A 13,672-nucleotide genomic window follows, 5' to 3' on the forward strand; every position below is an offset into this window, starting at 1 on the left:
TGATGTCTTCTGTTATCCATGCATCATTCAATAGTATATTGTTTAGTCTCCAGATGTTGGAGAATCTTCTCCTTTAAATTTTACCATTGATTTCTAATTTCATTCCATTATGAGCTGATAAAATGCAGGGTAGTATCTCTATTTTTTTTTTTTGTATTTCTAAGACTTGCTTTTTGGCATAACACATGATCTATTTTAGAGAAGGATCCATGTGCTACTGTGAAGAAAGTGTATTCACTCATTGATGGATAGAACATACTATATGTGTCAGTTATATTTAGAGGATCCAAAAAAACAGCACCAGAAAACACCTAGAATTAGTTAATGAATTCATCAAAGTAGCAGGATATAAAATCAATACCCATAAATCAAATGCATTTCTATATATCAGTGATGAATCCTCTGAAAAAGAAATTAGGAAAACTACCCCATTCACAATAGCGTCAAAAAAAAAAAAATACTTGGGAATCAACTTAACAAAGGAGATGAAAGACCTCTACAATAAAAACTACAGAACACTAAAGAAGAAAATTGAAGAAGACCTTAGAAGATGGAAAGATCTCCCATGATCTTAAAAAGACAAAACTAATATTGTCAAAATGGTCATACTACCCAAAGTGCTATACAGATTCCAAGCTATTCCAATTAAAATCCAAATGTCATTCTTTATACAAATGGAAAAAGCAATTGTGAAATTCATTTGGGAAAACAAGAGATTTAGAATAGCTAAAGCAATCCTTAACAAGAAGAGTTAAGCAGAAAGCATCACAGTACCAGATCTTAAAAGATACTACAAAGCTACAGTAACAAAAATGGCATGGTATTGGCACCAAAATATACATGTAGACCAATGGTACAGAATAGAAGACCCAAAGAAAAATCTACATAAATACAGTTATCTCATACTAGACAAGGGCACCAAAAACATACAATACAGAAAAGACAGCCTCTTCAACAAATGGTGCTGGGAAAACCAGAAATCCATATGCCAGTAACTACAATGGGTCTCCCACACCTGGAGGCTTATGAGTAATGAGTACTATTAAGGCTTATTTCAAATGTAAAAAACCTTGAGATAATGTACTAAATTGTTCAGAAGGTTGTTTTCTTAGTGAAATGCTACAGGATTTTCTTTAGCCATCCGGAGTTCCTGCCTTCGTCCCAGTGACGGTGAAAACAAAGGTGAAAGAATTTACAGTGTTGCTGAGAACTGGAGGAAACTTCGCCTGAGAACCCGAGGAGACTTCAGAGCTGTTGCTGTTTCTGCTACTACAACTTAAACTAGCTGCCTGCAGAACTTACCTGGACTGTGATTTACCTGGACTGTGAGTTAATCTATTGAGACACTGCTTTATCTGGACTGAGACAACAAACTGTAATCTACAACAAATTGTAACTCGGTATCTTTGCTAACGGTGTCATTGCTGGTATAATTTTTCCAAGGGCTTCTTGCATGGAGCCATCAATTGGCTTGGTATTGTAGCATTTTGTATCCTCCCTTTCTGTTTCTAGCAGGTTATTTATGGTGTTTCTGTAAAAAACACTATGGTCCTTATTTAAATTAAACAAAAGGGGGAAATGTTAAGGCCTGTAAACAAGTCAGATTGGCACCTGTTATTTTGCCAGAGAAATGTTAGAGTCTGTAAACAAGTCTGCATGGTGCCTGGCAAAATGCCAGAGGGAGTGGTTTGTGAAGTAACAAAAGCGAGCCATTAAGTGTGGAGATTCCTTATTGGTTGACTGCTGTATCTATTTTATGCTAATTAGATAAGCTGTGTAAAATGTATAAATATCGCTTAGGTCCTACAATAAACGGCTTCCATTCCTGCTGTATCAACATACACAAGTTATTCGTCACCCCCCGGTTATTTTGCTGCAGCCGGACTGCGGCACATAAAGCTCCTACAAAACAATATAGAGGAAGCAGTTTTTCCCAAATGGTAGGCAGAAAAAAATTGGACTTGATCCTGTCAGACAGAGAAAGCCAGGCTTCCCAAGTAATGACAGTTACTTGAACTTTAGTATAACATTTCCTTTAACAAGCTTTTACTTAGGACTCTCAAAATGTAAAATAACAAAAACACAACAATACAAAAGACACTGAGATGGGGGAAAATACCTCTCCTAACAAGGAGGATCAGCCACAGTGACCTGTGAGAATTACAATCATGCTCTTGACTATCTGAGCTGGCCTGTGGCCTGTGCAATGGACAAGCACAGACATCTCACATCACACACTCCCTGCTGCTGACAGTCATTACCTTTGCTGAGATTTGAGCTTTAAGGATGCTGTGCATTATTACATAAGTAATATCTTTGATGCACAATAGTGCTATATTTCGAGCAGACCCATCCAGGCTGATAGAATATTGTGCCAATACTACACATTCTCTCCATTGTGTTTATTCATTTATTTTCCAGGATACATTCCCTGAGTGCCTCCTGCTGTGGCAGCTAGAAGCTTTTACAAAATTTAAGGGACACATATTTTATCTATAGCTGCCCACTGCTATTGGCATTAAAACTCTAGTTACTGCCACATCACCAGGCTTTTCTCCTACTGGATTTATCAGAAGTCAGATTATTTACTGAATCATTTCCTCCTGGCCTCCACTTTCCCAGAGCATTCCAGAGGCTGAGAATCTAGCCAGCCCTAGAAGTCCAAAGGGGCCATTAGGGCATAAATCTTAATATAGAAAGCATCACTAAAATCAATGGGTTTTGGCAGGTTCTATCATATATCAAAGAATGCAGAAAACAGAAAAGAAGTAACCATGACCCTCTGTGACTTTATACCATAGTTCATTCACTTGTCACTCAAGCTAGTCCAAGAGTCAGGAAATATTCTTGCCTTATTCCTGAAATGACCATATATTACAGGTTTTTCTGGACAGTCTCAATTTCAAATATTCTGTCCTGTTCTCCCCGTAAGTGTACTTAGACTTTTCAAAATTGTGTCCTGATTTGGGGGTTGAGGAAATAATTTCTTCCTGATTTTTTTTTCCTCATCATATTCATAGTGAAATTGAGTTGTGTAAGTTTACATGACTTTCTTAAACTTACTAGGCCCTCAAAATGTCTCATTTGAAAAACAATGGAAATGCAAAGGATATGACTAAATCTGTTATACCTTTTAGTTTCCTTTTAGCAATAGAACTTATTTTTAGATTTATTTTTTAATTTTTAATATTGTTTTTGATTAAAAACTATAGCTGTATACATTTATGGGCTAAAATTTGGTATGATATATGTGATGATTAAATCAAATAATTAACATTTCCATCACCTCATTTGCAATCCATTTTTTCATGGTGAGACATTTGAAATTTATTCTATTGGTTATTTTTAAATAGAGAATACATTATTATTGACTGCAGCCATACTGCTTTGATCTTAAAACCTATTCCTTCTGACTATCTAAAACTTCATATCTTTTGATCAACAATTCCCACTTCCCTTCCTCCCTCTCTGTCCCCAGCCTCAGGTAACCAACACTCTATTCTCTACTTCTATGAACTCAACTTCATTAGACTTCACACATAATTAATATTGTGTGCTGTCTTTCTGCACCCAGCTTATTTCATTTAGTGAAAGATCCTCCAGATTCATCCATGTGGTTGCAAATGAAAAGATCCCCACCTCCTTTTAAAGGCTGAATTGTATTTCATTGTGTATATGATGCATACATTTTTCTTATCCATTCATCCATTTATGGACACTTTAGGTTTTCCATATTTTAGCTGTAGTGAATTACGTTACAATGAGCGTTACAGCAGAGGTATCCCTTTGACATACTGATTTCAGTTCAGGAGTAAGAACACTGGGTCATTCAGTAGTTCTATCCTTAATTTTTTGAGGAATCTACATATTGTTTTCCATAATGTCTATACCGATTTACATCCCCACCAACCATTTACTTTTCATCTGCATCATCTCCAATGCTTTCCTTTCATCTCTTGGTAAAAAGCACACTTATGCATTTTAAAATAGAATCATATATGTAACCACAGTTTGTAATACCAGCTGAATTAAAGATGTTCTAGTTAAATTGTGTGAGTCACCCACTCAAGCACATTAGATAGGTGTCTTCTAAAGCATTTCCTTTGAAATCTTAAATTCTGAAACATGCATCTTGAAAACATTTGGACTGATGATTTCTGAGTCCCCTTCCAACTCTAACAAATACAGTAGGACTCTGAAAGGTGTGCCAAGTTCAAAGGAATTGGGGCTTCAGGGGTGGGCACAGTGAGAGGAAATACAGAGGGTAGCAGGTTAGCTTCTCTAAAGTGCTGTTGTACATATTTACCAATGATTCTAATATATAACTGTTTCTGGTCCATTTTCCAGTGTATTGGATAACTAAGAAAATGGCTTGTGATTTACTTGGAAATGAAAAAGCAACATGAACTAGCGAAAAGTTCTTTGGGTATAAGGTCTGAGTTCTAGGCTTCGTTCTGCCACAAATTGTCTTGGCAAGTCATTTACTCTGTCTGGATTTCCACTTTTACAACTATAAAAATGTTCTTTTGTAATATTTGATAGGAGTGGTCTCTTCTAACTCCAGCAAATTGTATGATTTCAGTAAGAGATGTAAAAAATCTTATTAGGAGTTCAACCCCATTTCTAAACCTAAGGACAGGAAAAAAAAAACAACAATATGTGTGTTTCCTTTTTCTCATTTTCATCCCAACACAACTCTGAGCTCTGTTTCATTACTTTGTACATTCTGATCGCCCTTGCCCGAGGTTCAAGAGCTATAAACAGCAGTTTCACAGGGGAAAATAAGTAATTCTCTCACATTTGGTAGGAAGGTCAAGAGGAAAGAGAGCAGGTTTATAGTCAGGTAAGCTCGAGGCTCACATATTCACCTGCCACGTGGCAAGCGGGACTTGGGTGGTACTGACATTCTCCAAGGACCATTCCTAATCCGTAATCTTATTTAAAATGTTCACATCTAAAAAAGAAACATAATTTAGTAATATGAAGACAATCTTCAAAAAGATTCAGTAGCATCACAGGTTCACAGTGAACACATTAGTGGGAAAGCTCCAGATATTTCAGTTTTAATTACCCTTTGCTTTAGTCAGACCACAGCAACAACAAAAAATCCACGCCCTGCCCTACAATGCAGTCATCTCCCATCCATGCTCTTACTTTCTGTGGTTTCAGTTGTGGACAGTCAACCAAGGTCCAAAAATATTAAATGGAAAATCTCAGAAAAAAAAACAATTCATAAGTTTTAAATAATTTTATTAGAGCATATTAGTCTCATTGATATTTTATTATTAGTTATTATTATTTATCTCTAACTGTGCTTTATTTATAAATTAAAGTTTATCATAGGTATGTATGTGTAGTATGAAACAGTCCAGTCCTCTGAAGATTCAGGCATCCACTGAGGGATCCTAGAATGTAGCTCCCATGGATAAGATGGGACAATTGTAGCTGTGGACAGACATGACTCCGTTCCCTCTTCCTTTTTAATACTCTGAAGTACGTGTGCTTCTGACATTATACTTTGATAACAGACACTATTGTTAGCGACATTCCTCAGGGATTCTCATTCTTGCTTATAAATGATAAAGTCCAAGGAACAAAAACGGAAACTCAGAATTTATGTAACTGAAGGCTATTTTCCCACACGGCCATCTGCTGACATGAGGTACTTTAGGTTCATTCATAAAATTTCTCATGCAGAAGTCTAACATTTTAAACATAGGAAACACAGCACTCACGTATGTATGGAACTTTTTTTAAAAAAAAGTCCTCCATATACTCCTGGGCCCTATGACATCTTCATGCGACTACGAGCTTGCACAGCTGAAGCAGGCATAAAGCAGTGTTTCTCAAAAATCAATGTTCACATGAGTCATTTGGGAGACCTGGTCAAAATGGAGATTATAGCTTGGTAAGTCTGGGGAAAGATGGAGATGCTGTTTTCTAGCAAACTCTCAGGTGATACATATAGACATTGTGTTCTATAAACTACACTTAGAGTAGCAAGGCCTTGAAAATCAGCTGATTTTGAGACTCTGTGATTGTGTGGTTCATTATAAGATATTTTGATTAGGTAGGCTCTGTACATAGACTGCCTTGGGTTCAAATCTACCATCTCTCACTTACAATGGACATGACCTTGGGAAAGCTATGTGCTTCTCTGGGTCTTGCGTGTGTGTGTGTGTGTGTGTGTGTGTATGAAGCACCTTTAAATGTTAGTTGCTGGGACTGGGGGTTGTAGCTCAGTGGCAGAGCACTTGTCTAGCATGCATGAGGCACTGGGTTTGATACTCAGCACCACGTAAAAATAAACAAAAGCATTCTGTCCATCTACAACTAAAAAAAAATAATAATAATAATGTTAGTTGCTACTATTCCAAGCATCGATTTTTTTTAAAAGTAACATTGAGATAGAGTGAGGTATATGAGGTGTCTGAAAACCCCAGTTGAGGAATGCATGCTTATTTATGCTGCTGTATTCAGGAAATGATTTAAGGCAGCTGGTTGTTAATTGCTTTTCTCAAGTATCCATATCCATAACAGCTGGCATGAATATAAATATATAAATAGACACAAAAGTAATGAGAGACATGTATATTCGGAAAGTTGGGTATACCCCAGGTAAAGATTGAACTGTTAATATTGTTGACTGGCTAATCTCTGAGTCAGATGGAATTGATTAAAGTATAAACTTATTGTATTTAGCTCATTTTCTGAAATGTTTCATTCTTTGGATTCCAATTAGGGTTAGGATTTGAGATTGAGTTTCATTTCAGGATAAAGAGAGAAGCACTGCATGTGTTTTTTTCTGTTCTAGTCACTTAATTTTCTTGTCATTGAGATTAGATGAGGGATGTTGGCAAGACTCCACCACACACTGAATTACAAAGAACCCCTATGGGGTAAAATTCCAAACAAAAGATCCAAAGGACTCTGAAAGTTACCACATTTGGGGACTGAAGATGTGGGTGGCACAATCTAGGTTGTCTTTGGGAAGTTTGGGCTATGATCAACATTTCTATGTAAGTAAAATGTGGTGAATGTGGTTTCCCTGAACAAATATATAAGTTTATTTGAAGCAGCAGGACCTGGAGGCGAAAGCATAAGTCTTAGAAGCACTAAATCCCTTTACCAGTCCTGAACACTGATCTAAGACATGGTTACTTTTAAATCATTTCACCTCTCCAGTTCTTCCTGTGAAAAGCAAGGATTAAAGACGCCCATCTCACCTCAGCAAAGCTCTGGTACAAATTAATTATGGCTTATAAATGATTGCAAAGGACTATCTCCCAGAAATGTATATGACAAAGGGATGTTTACGTAACATGCATGCCCTGGTTGGAACACAAGTAAATGCCAGAGAAAATTGATGACAAATATTACAAGGCAAAGTATTTACTTTAGTACTGAGGGAGAGAAAGATGGCTATCCTATAGGCAAAGGATAGTTTAGCACACAGTTAATATAAATGTCTGATTTTAAAAAGTGGTATGTAGGTTCCAGGTGAAGGAGGGAGGGCTGTCATCTAAATTGACATAATTATATATAGTTGCCAAACATTTGTTCATTAATTCAATTTCTCTGAAAAACATTATTGAGAACCAGCAATGGGCCAAGCAGTGTTCTGTATGCTAGAAACACCTCAAATGAGACATTTATCATCTTTTATTTCAAGAAACTCACATTCCAGGGGTGGAGACAAATATGTGAAATACTGATCCCGGGTGGGTATCCTAAATGTTATGGCAGAATTATACACACAGGTGCTATAAGAACAAGGGAGATAGACACCTGCATCAATCTGACTCAGCTGAGAGCAAGGTTCTGGAGATGATGCTTGAGTTGAAGTATGAACCACAGTCTCCCTGATTGAGTGAGTTCAAGGTATGAAAACGCTGTCAGCCAGCCAAGTTCAGTGATAAAAAGGCTCCACCTCCATATGCATATAAACTTATGTGAGTTCTCTCTCCTGTAAGAGAGGTTGAGGTATGACTGGAAACTATTTGATATGGAACAGGGAAAGAGGTAACAGGGCATCAAGAGATCCTGGAGGTTTTCAGTTTATGGATTATGCATGCAGACTATGCTCCCTTTGGGACTCCTGTACGTATGTCCCTCTTCTTCCCCAAATAGAGGGGATTCGACTTTTCCTTTTTTGCATATTGGTCATCTCTGTAAGAGTTCAATTCAAAAAGAATTGTGACTAAAGAAGCCTTAATAACCACTGCCCAGTGAAAACTATTTTCCCCAACAAAGAAGGGGACCATCTGAGCAAAGATGCTCCTATTCTCCATTTCTGTGAGGTCCAGAGCCCTCCTGATTCTGCTAGACTGCCCAAGACCCTAAAGGTATATTACAGTGTTACCAAATGAGAACAATTTCATGCTTTATCCTCCAGGAGAGCACATGCACTTTATTTTGCTGATTGTCAATTTTGCCTCAAAGAAGTGAAAACCTGACATTCTAAGATATGGGAAGATTTGTTAGGAGGATGTTTTAAATGATGTTGGAAAGTAGCCATCTCCTCTGTCTATAAGAGGTGAGACCAGCTGTGGCTCCAAAGGCAGAGTGTTCTGATGCTTCTTTCCAGCTGTAGGTGCAAAACATGCTCAGGTAAGGAGCCCTTAGGTCCTCCAGGATACAGCTCCCAGTGAGGCTTTTGAGTCTTGAGTATCTGTCAGATCAGGAACTCATGCGCCATTCAGGGAGAAAGAGGAAAGGTTAGGTGGGGAGAGAGATAGAGAGAAAGCAAGAAACTCGCCAAAAGAGGAACGACACCAGAGAAGAGAAACACTAAGGGAAGTTTCGAAGTTGTCTCAATACCTAGAAAGGTAAACTGAAACTACTATTTGTAATGCTAGAAAACGAATCCCTCTGGAATAATAGCTGTGATCGACAAGAGAAAGGGAGAGAGCAAAGAGGAAGAAAGGGAGGTGGGAAGAGAGAACGAGATAGAGAGAAGGAGAAAGAGAGCGTGTAATTTCCCCCACCAAATTGCTTTTACTTAACAGTTTAGGTCAGTTTCAACTAGGTCACAAGGATGTGTGTATCTTCAGAATAAAGTCTTTAATCGGCTGATGGATATGAAAAAATAAATTACTGTGGCAAAATGTAATAAACGTTAAAGGGAAAATGATGAGAGTAATATAACTACATTGATTTAACTAGGATGATATAGAGGAATTGTCTGTTTTATAGGTTTCTAGATGTCTATTAGTGGCTCTGTATTAAGGAATGGGGCTGTTCTCTTGATATACTTAAGAGCTGTCAGTAATTCCTATTTCACAGTCCACTGCTTCAATTCAGAAAGTGTGTTCCAGCCCTTGGTGACCCCATCCGGGAGGCACTGGAGGGTGACCAGCTGCCAAAGGTTTGCGTTCAGGCAGCTATGCGGTAAGCAGCTGTATTATTCAAAATTGGACTGTGTTTAAGAGGAGCCAATCACTTCAGCCACCTCCTCGCTGCCCTGCCACCTTGCTGGACTGCAGTGTCATTTGTTTTAATCACTTGGTGTTGGGCTCATTATGTCCTGATCTTTTCTGGAGAGAGTAGACTTCTTGGTGGGTGGAAATGGTAATTGAGGACATTTAGGAAGCAGGCACCATGCCAGTCCCTGGGGGTATATGTCCCCCAGAGATAGGGCACCTTCCCAGGAGAAAGCAAGAGACATGAGCTTTAGGCAGAATGTCATTTTTCCACTATGATAATGTCACTGACCTATAAAAAGTATCCTACAGTTCCCCAATGGCCTGCCGAATTATGCCCAAATTATTATCAGGAAAAGAAGGAGAAAACTCATTTCTGGTCACTTTCAAGGCACCGCACACTGTGCTGAACACTCTCCAGTGTCAACTCATTTAATACTCACATTAGTGCTTTTTAAGCAGAATGTCATCTGTGAATCTCCTTATCAGAGCCCCAGCCTCGTGATATATCGTGCTTCTTCACACTAAGTCTCTTTAATAATCTGTTGCTTCCTCTTTCTGCTTCCTGTAGAGCCCACCTGGGCTTCTTGTCCACTGTTTAAGGGTAAATGCTACAAGGTCTAGGCCTCATTCAGCAGTAGCCGGCTGTTGTCCTGGGTCCAGGGACATGCTCACCTGAGCTCCAGGAACACTCTCAGCAAGAAATATTGTTGGACTGAGGCAGTGGTTCTCAACCAACAGTGATTTTTGCCCCCCAGGGAGATATTTAGCAATGTCTGGTTATACTTTTTTCCTGTTATGACTGGTGAGGGATGGGTACAAGTGGCATCAGCTGGGTACAAGACAGGATGCTGCTAAACATCAAACAATGCACAGAACAATTCCCCACAATGATGATTATTTAGCCTCGAATTTGTGTAGCATTGAGCTTGAGAAAACAAGACTCAGGTCATCACAAAAGGCTTTTTCTGATTTCTCCCATGGTATCATCTATTTTCTCCTTATTTTCCATGCTCTAGCCAGTCTGAACTAATTTCTGGCCCTGATTCCATCCCCAAAGATGTGATCCTTTCCCATTACCCATCCTCACTCCACTGCTGAGATCCTGGCCATTCTCCAAGCCCTGCCTCAAGCAGGGCTTCCTCTACTGCTTATGAATTGGGTTCATAGTGCCTCAGAGTCACAGCAGCTGAAACAAAGGTCTTTGTCCTTAAAAAAGCCAGTTTTTCAATTTCTGTCTGTTGTCTAGTTTCTTCTTTTACTATTAATGAGGGCTATCATTTATTCAGTTCCCATTACTTCATGGCACTGTGTTTTGTGAGATTTATTTTTAAAAGTTTATCATTTAATCTTTACACAGCCCTGCAAGATAAGTAGTATCTCCAGTGTAAAATCTCAGAACTGCTGCTCAGAGACACAGCATCACTTGTGTGGGGCAGCCTTTCACTCCTTGGATGAATTATTTATTCTTCAGGGGTAATAACTGGACAATCCCGGATTCAAAAAGGTATGTCTGATTCCAAACCTACAAACCTTCTTCCTACTCTGCAGCAGAAATTCGTAGTACCTGTATTTTAACAATGGATACTGCCTCTTTAAGCTGCTTAAAATAAGCCAAAATCCAAAGTGATCACTGGTGGCAATTTGGGAAAGCTCATTAGATAAGTAATCTGGGTATCCTATGCCAATCACCCCAATAGTTACAGGCCTGCAATGTGGATTTGGGGGCAGGGAAAACTCTTTTTTACCTCTTTCCTTGAGGGGAAGGTCATCGAACCTTCTTCCATGATTACAGCAAAGTGATCATAGGGATTGCCAGAGAGTTTCTAGTAAGAAAATGGCTGATGGTACAGAATTCTCTCTGTATATTAGTCGCCTATTGCTCATAAATAATGACTTTAAGAATTGTGTGTCACAGTTTCTGAGCCTCAGGGAACAGGAAGCTGCTTGCCCAGGAGGCTGCAGTCACCCTTACTCTTCCCTGGGGCCCCAGGGATTGTTTTCAAGGTGCTTCATCTGCTGGAGTGGCGAGTTGGTGCAGGGTACTGACTAGAGGTCTCAGTTCTTCTGTTTCTTGGGACCTCCCAGAGGGCTGCTCTAGTACCTTCATTACAGAGCAGCAGACTTGCTCCAGAGTGAGTGATCCAAGAGAAAGCAAGGGAGAGCCAGCTATGTATTTTATGCCCTCCTCTCCAAAGTTGCTCACACTAGTCTCCACTGGACAAAGAGGCCAGCTCTACTCAATGTGGGAGCAGAACACAAAAGGGCAAAAATCCCAAGAAGCAAGCATCATTGGGACCACATGACAGAACAGTTGAGAATCAGTGCATGACAAAGTTCAGACATAGGAAAAATCGCCTATGCTGCTGTGCCCACACCTGGACTTGAAGGGACACTGCTGTGTGAGACTGATATAGGGGGAGTCCATACCTAGAGTATCTGAGTAAGATTCAGAGTAAGATACAAAGTTTAAATTCTGTATATCACCAGTGTAACCCCATATCATGTACAACCACAAAAATTGAAGTTGTATGCCATGTATATATGATATGTCAAAATACATTCTAGTGTCATATATAACTAAAAAGAACAAATTAAAAAAAAATTAAACGAGTTTACATTCTACATCATTCTGGAATGTGGGGGTATTGTTTCAAGAGGTTGAAAGATTGAGTAGTCATAAAGATCGCTGAAGCCCTCAAGATAAATGAGCAAGTAAAGGGATTACAAATAGGACAAGAAAATGGGATCTACCAGCAGCAGCAGAAAAAAATATATTGTTGTTTTTCTTCCAGAGACATCCAAGAGGATTTAGGTAGTACGTGTGTCTCAACACAGAGACTACCTTGAACCCCAATACAAAGCAAGAGGATGATGGCCTGAGAAACCAGAATAGAGAGGCAAATCCTAGCAGAGCATTAGTGGTTCCATTGGATAGGGTAGGGGGATCGCCCCTTGAAATACTTAATCTACTTTGTGAGATTCCCCCGAAAGTTGAGAAACCAAGGTCAAAAGTAACTGTGTCATCAGTTCCACATGTCCACTATGGAAAGGGAAGGAAGAGTGTCTCCTCTCTGCATGATGGGACCCAGAACCCAGCCGTTCTCTGAGCAATAGGCACCGATGTCCTGTAAACCCAGTGTAAATATTTAACACATGGTTGTATTGTATTTTCTATTGATTAATCTCTTTGAAATAACTTTGAATCCAAAGCATCTTTCCACATTTAAAATGTTCCAAGGATTCTTATAAACGAAAAAGATGATGCTTGAAATTCTTTTTTAAAAAAAATAAATGACAGCAGAATGCATTACAATTCTTATTACACATATAGAACACAATTTTTCATACCTCTGTATATAAAGTATGTACACACCAATTCATGTCTTTATACATGTATTTTGGATAATGATGTCCATCACATTTCACCATCATTGCTAACCCCCAGCTCCCTCTCTTCCCTTCCCACTTTGCCCTATCTAGAATTTGTCTATTCCTCCCACGCTCCCCCTCCCTACCCCATTATGAATCAGCCTCCTTATATCAGAAAAAACATTCACCCTTTGTTTTTTGGGATTGGCTAACTTCACTTAGCATTATCTTCTCTAACTCCATCCATTTACCTGCTAATGCCATGATTTTATTCTCTTTTATTGCTGAGTAATATTCCATTGTGTATATATGCCACATTTTTTAATCCATTCATCTACTGAGGGGCATCTAGGTTGGATCCACAGTTTAGCTATTGTGAATTGTGCTGCTATAACCATTGATGTGGCTGTGTACCTGTAGTATGCTGTTTTTAAGACTTTTGGGTATAGACTGAGGAGACAGATAGCTGGGTCAAATGGTGGTTCCATTCCCAGTTTTCCAAGGAATCTCCATACTGCTTTCCATATTGGATGCACCAATTTGCAGTCCCATCAGCAATGTATGAGTGTGTCTTTTTCCCACATCCTGGACAACACTTATTGTTGTTTGTCTTCATAATAGCTGCCATTCTGACTGGAATGAGATGATATCTTAGTTTTGATTTGCATTTCTCTAATTGCGAGAGATGATGAACATTTTTCATATATTTGTTAATTGATTGTATATTCTCTTCTTAGAAGTGTCTGTTCATATCCTTGGCCCATTGGGTTATTTATTTATTTATTTTTGGTGCTTAGCTTTTTGAGTTCTTTTTTTTTTTACATACATGACAATAGTGGAATGCATTACAATCATTATTACCCATTTACAGCACAATT

Source organism: Callospermophilus lateralis, chromosome 2, assembly GCF_048772815.1.
Source record: "Callospermophilus lateralis isolate mCalLat2 chromosome 2, mCalLat2.hap1, whole genome shotgun sequence".
In the NCBI taxonomy this organism is placed as follows: Eukaryota; Metazoa; Chordata; class Mammalia; order Rodentia; family Sciuridae; genus Callospermophilus; species Callospermophilus lateralis.